This window comes from Rattus norvegicus, chromosome 2 (assembly GCF_036323735.1).
Source record: "Rattus norvegicus strain BN/NHsdMcwi chromosome 2, GRCr8, whole genome shotgun sequence".
In the NCBI taxonomy this organism is placed as follows: Eukaryota; Metazoa; Chordata; class Mammalia; order Rodentia; family Muridae; genus Rattus; species Rattus norvegicus.
This window is the reverse complement of record NC_086020.1, coordinates 196,567,747-196,574,174: the sequence shown is the minus strand read 5'-3', so window position 1 is coordinate 196,574,174 and position 6,428 is coordinate 196,567,747. Positions and strand designations below refer to the sequence as shown.

Sequence of the window (6,428 nt, the reverse complement as noted above, 5' to 3'; positions counted from 1 at the left end):
TATATGTGAAAAATCTTTAGTGTCATTTATCTCTTCCTGTTTTCGATTTTCTATTCCACCTTTCCCTTTCAATCACAATTTATTTCTTTGTCTTCCAAAATTACTATTAAACCCTTTATACTGCTGCATTCTTTCTCTGCTCCCTTAACCTTCCTTCATGGTCATTTTATAATGCAAAGTACATTCACTTAACTCCAAAAGTCTCCATCATTTAAAAACACAGTTCAAAATGGAATGAACTAGGAAATAACATCCTGAGTGAGGTAACTCAATCACAGAAAAACACCCTTTTGTATGCACTGATTGATAAGTGGATATTAGCCAAAAGCTGGAATTACCCAAGATGCAATCCACAGACTACAGGTAGCTCAAGAAGAGGGATGACCAAAATGTGGATGCTCCCACTTCTTCTTAAAAGGGGAAAATATCCATAGGAGGGGATATGGAAGCAAAGTTTAGAGAAGCAACTCAGGAATGGCCATTCAGGGGCTGCCCCACATGTGGCCTGTATATATACAGTCACCAAAACTAGATAATATTAATGAAGCTAAAACATGCATGCTGAAAGGGACTGGATATAGATCTCTCCTGAGAGATACATCCAGAGCATGTCCAATACAGAGGTCAATGCTAGCAGGAAACCATGGAACTGAGAACAGGACCCCCTTAGGGAGAATTAGAGGAAGTATTGAAAGAGTTGATGGAGCTTGCAACCCCATAAAAACAAATGCCAACAAACCAGAACTTCCAGGGACTAAACCACTACTGAAAGACTATACATGGACTGACCCAGGGCTCCAACTGCATGTTTTCTAGAGAATAGACTTGTTGGGGAACCAGTAGAATGGGAAGCCTTTGGTCCTGCCAAGGTTGGAACCCCTGTGCAGGGGAATATGGGGGGGAATATGTAGGTGGGGAATACCCGTATGGGAGACGGGGGAGGGAATGGGGGCTTATGGACAGAAAACCAGGAAGGGAAATAACATATGAAATGTAAATAAATAAATATATCTAATAAAAATAAAAAACCCACAGTTCCAAGTCTGAAATAACTCAGACATTCATTGATATCTCTTAACTGTGAGCCCTGATAAAATTGAAATCATTTAATGGCACAGGAGAGAAAGAAAAACATTCTGAAAGAAAAACATTGGAGAATAACAAGAAAATATTGGGCCAAAGAAAAATCAGTACATGGGAAGAATGTTTACAAATCTTGAAAATTTGCTATCTGCTAGGATGAACATGATCTTATATTGACCAGTCTCAGAATGTTGTGATTAGAATGTGAAAATGTTCTCTAAAAGGTGGTGCATTTGACCACTTGGTCTTCATTTGGTGGTATTCCTTTGTGGATTGTGGACAGTTTAGTTGGTAGACTCTAAGTGGAAGATATTTGCCACTGGATCAAACTTTTAGGTTTATAACCTGGTTCTACTTTATGTCCACTCTGCTTCCTGACACAATTCAAGGTGATATACTGCTTATGCTCCTGGCGCCATTTCTTCCCTACAGTAATAGATCTTATTCCTCCCAAAGTCATGAGCCAAAATAAAAACTTCTTCCTTGAATTGATCCTTCTCAGGTATTTGGTTACAACAAAGAAGAGATTAACTACAATACCTGTGTAAATTTGTGCCAATTTCAACTTTGTGGGGTTCTTATAACTTGTTTTGTGTTCAGTGCTGTGATCTAAATCAGGGCTTCAAATTCTTGGCTCATTCCTCCTCTTACTTTGTGATAATATTAACTCCTTGTTACTTTGAAACAAAAAAATTATACTTCAACTGTGTTTTATTTGACAGGATAGAATACCTTGGAATCACTCCTATTGTTCTCAGAACTCTCTACATATAAATATAAATTAACATCATTTCAATTATTTTAAATTTTTTAAAGACAGGGTTTCTCTGTGTGTAGACCTGCCTATCCTGGAACTCACTTTGTAGAGCAGGTTTCTCTTGAACCCAGAGATCCACCTGTCTCCACCTCCTGAGTGCTGGGATTTAATATGTGAATCATTACACTCAACTTGGACTTTATATTTTTATGACTTTTCCCTGAGATGAAATACCCTTAAGTAATGCTTGGGGTCTATAATGTAGGAAACTTTGATATAGGGTTCCATAGAAGCTCACAGAACAAAGGAAATTCCTTATTTTTATTGTCTTTTTAAGTGAGAACTTTGACTAGAGTTAAGGTCATAATTCAAGGGACTTCTGTGTAAAGAAGACAGAATAAAAGGCTGTAACTCAGGTCGCTTCTGGCGTGGAAGAGAACCAGAAAAAAGCATAACTACTCTCCTCTATTGTGGAAATATCTGAGAACTAACACTCCACACTTTTTTCTTGTATATAAAAAGAGGCAACTTTAAGGAATGTGGGTGAGAAGGAGGTGGAACATGAAGGATTTTGGACCCTGATTTCACTTCAGTCTTTTCATTATTGAATTGGGCCATTGTGGTGAGCTAGTCATGATTACCTCTCTTTTTATTACTCCTGACAGTTAATTGGCAATCCCTAAATCAGACAACAAAATGATGAACTCAGTTCAAGAGATATGGTGGATATTAGCATGGAGGAACTGAATTAATATATGGACTTTTGAAAAGACAACAAGAGTAAAAATGATCATTATATAGTATACATGATGACATGTATGACCCAGGAGATCCATGAGGAACTTTGAAACCATTTATTTTACAATAATGACTGTTTTCTGATGCTAAAGGCATGGTTAATTATTTTTGACATATATTTTACAAAAACTACACTGATTTATGTAGAAGCAACATTCCTTTCCTAAAAGGAGGTAAAGCTACCCCTTTCTACTGTTAGGATATCTAAGCCTATTATATCTTGAGGTGTGACTGCTGTCAATGAACGTATTTGTCAATAGTCATGAATTTTTATTATGCTTTGAGAGGTTTCATTGGTTGATAAATAATTGAAAGTGGGCCATCTTTTTGTGTACAAAGTAACACCTGTAAACATGGTTAAGTCATTAGAGGTTCTGAAATAGCCATTTATGCTGGTGCAGAAAGCGATACACATAGAAAGCTGTCATTAACCAGAGTGGTGCTGAAGTTGCTTAGTATGAGGTTACAAGATTAAGAGTGTGCTCTAGGTGATTAGAGATAAAAAATCTCTGATTATAACGGAATAGGTGAAGTAAATTAAGGAAAAATACAGATTAGCAAAAGATGCATCTATCAATCAGAAGTGGCTAGACTCAGAATAAATAAGAAAATTTCAATTTCATACGGGACAGAGTTCATGACATCCCCTTGTCATACATCATCAATTTCAACTTTTTAGTGTTGGTCACTATAGAATATTCTAAAAGTTTTATCTGAAGGACTTTCTCCAGTGTAGAGAGTATAGACTAAAAGGTGGGAAGAGGAAAAGGAAAGCTCTCATCCAATTCCTTTGGAACTAAAGTTTGAAGTCCAGTTGAGGTCACAGGAGTGGGCAGAATCAGTTAAAAGGTGACTCAGAATGTTACTCCATCTGGATTAGACCAAAATAAGCATCTTTCCTGTTTGAGTGTGAGTGTGTGCTGTCTGTCCTTAAGGTTTAGGGATTGATTTTATCTTGGACAAATGAGTTTAAAAACAAAGAATTTAGCAGCAGTGATGATGATGGAGAGGACTGGATAGAGTCCTAACCAGGAGGCTAGATATTTAGCAGTTAGTTTCACAAGTTGACTAGTTTCTGAGGATCAGGAGAGATTGTGAATTGGGAGCAGATCCCTGTTCCAGAGACTACTGCATCTTCTCATGCATTGCCAGGCTTGTCCTCTAGACAAGATGGTGAAGGTCAGTGTGAACAGATTTGGCCGTATTTGGCTGTCTGGTTACCAGGTCTGTCTTCTCTGCATCTGGCAAATTGGAGATTGTTGCCATCAAGGACCCTTTCATTGACCTCAACTACATTGTCTTTTTTTTTTCTTTTCTATTTTTCGGAGCTGGGGACCGAACCCAGGGCCTTGCGCTTGCTAGGCAAGTGCTCTACCACTGAGCTAAATCCCCAACACTCAACTACATTGTCTACTGTTTCAGCATGACTCTATCCATGGCATATTCAATGGCACAGTCAAGGGTGAGAATGGGAAGCTTGTTATCAATGGGAAGTTCATCTATACCTTCCAGGAACAAGATTCTGCTAACATCAAATGGGGTGGTGTTGGTGCTGATGCTGAGTATGTAGTGGAGTCTATTGGTGTCTTCACCACCATGAAGAAGAAGTCTGGGGCCCACTGAAGGGTGGGGCCAAAAGCATCATTATCACCACCTCTTCAGTCAATGCCCCCATGGGTGTTAACCAGGAAAAATATGACAATTCACTCAAGATTGTTAGCAATGCATCTTGCACCACCAACCGTTTAGCCCCCTTGGACAATGTCTTCCATGACAACTTTGGCAATGTGGAAGGACTCATGACCACAGTCCATGTCATCACTGCCAATCAGAAGACTGTGGATGGCCCCTCTGGCAAACTGTGGTCTTATGGCCATGGGACAGCCCAGAACATCATCCCTATATCCACTGGCAAGATCATTCCAGGGCTGAAATGGGAAGCTCAATGACATGGCCTTCTACATTTTTACCCCCAATGTATACATTGTGGATTGGACATGCTGCCTGGAGAAACCTGACAAGTATGATGACATCAAGAAGGTGATGAAGCAGCCATCTGAGAGCCCACTGGATGGCATTTGGAGATACATTGAGGACCAGGTTGTTGCCTGCGACTGCAACAACAACTCCTACTTTTCCATATTTTATGCTGGGGCCAGCATTACTCTCAATGACAACTTTGTAAAGTTCATTTCCTGGTATGAAAATGAATATGGCTGCAGTAACAGGGTGGTTGACCCCAATGACTTCATGGCTTCCAAGGAGTAAGGAACCCTGGACCACCCACCCGAGCAAGGACACTGAGAGCAAGAGAGAAGCCCTCAGTAGCTGAAGAGTCCCCATCCCCACTCAGCCCCCAATTGTGAGCATCTCGCTCACAATTTCTATCCCAGATCACCATAATAATAGGAGGGGCCTAGGGAGCCCTCCCTATTTTCTTGAATATTAACAATAAAGTTTACCACACCCACAAAAAAGTAGTATATTTTATAAGTAAGGTAAATAGCTGTTAAGTACAGTAGTCCATGAGCATGCCTATAAGGTTAGAGATTTTAGTCATTAGCTCTCTAAAATGATGAAATTAATGATGACCTTCATCTTGGTTAAGCAAACAAATGCCATTTGGTGAGGACCCACATAATAAATGACAAAAGAATAAAATATAGTAGAGCTGATCATGGAAGACTAGAGAACTTTATACCTAAACTTTCACCTCAATTTTATAATTTGAGAAGTTCTTCTGCCTATATGGATTATATCAAATAGATGAGCCACACTTATGCTGTCAATATGAGAACTATAGAAGTTTCTGTCTTTTAGTTTTTTTTTAGGACAGACATCTTGTTTGTGAGTAAAGAATCAACAGGAAGTATGAAGATGTTCTCTGAGTGATCACAACTATTTTAAATTTTTTATTTAGCATTGGAATGCTGTTCTTCTTTATATGAAGTATTTAGCAATTATGAATTGTTTCTAGCCTCAAGAACTGTACTGACATAAAAATAGTATATACTCAGCAACATTTGACATTATGGACACACTAGTTTCGGTCTTCTTCTTTTCTCCCTTCTTTCCTTCCTTCTTTCCTCCCTTCTTTCTTTCCTTCCTTCCTTCCTTCCTTCCTTCCTGTCTTTCCTTCCTTCCTTTTTTTGGAGACAAGGTATTAGTGTAGTTCAAATTATTCTGGAACTCACTACTAGTCAATGCTTGCTTCAAACTCATAACAATCCTCCTACCTCAGCCTCCTGTTGCTAATATTATAGGTATGCGCTACTATCTAGTTGATTTCTGATTCTTAAGAAACATTTCATTGCTTAAAGCTATCACTTTGTTTGTTCTCTTCTATTTCATGAATCTTTCTCAGTTCTGTATGTTGATCTTTCATCTTTCTATTGTGTGAGCATTATTTTGTTTTTATTATTGCTTGGTTTATTCACAAACTTATCCCTATATAGGCTTAAGCACACTCATTATTCTAAGGACTCCTTAGTGTGGTGAACTTCTCTCATCGTCAAATTTATATATCAAAGTGCCAGTAAGTATCTCAATTTGACATAACACATCACAGTGTGAATTCATCTCTGCAACCCTTGGCCCTCTGTAACTAACATTCTTTGAAACCCTAAATACCCCATACCCCACATCTTGGCCATTTCATATAACAAATGTGAATAGAATGTTAAGGAAGTAGTCCATGAGTAGATAGAAGGAATGATTTAGGCATTGACCATATAAATAGCATGTGAATAATTCCAAGAACAAACAAGATTCAAACAGAGCTAATAATTTT

The 6,428-nt window shown here is 38.4% G+C and overlaps 1 pseudogene; it reads left to right on the top strand.

Annotated features, from left to right (window-relative positions):
• The first annotated feature begins 3,808 nt into the window (after positions 1-3,808).
• Gapdh-ps9 (Glyceraldehyde-3-phosphate dehydrogenase, pseudogene 9) lies at positions 3,809-4,906 on the top strand (annotated as a pseudogene).
• Positions 4,907-6,428: the final 1,522 nt, after the last annotated feature.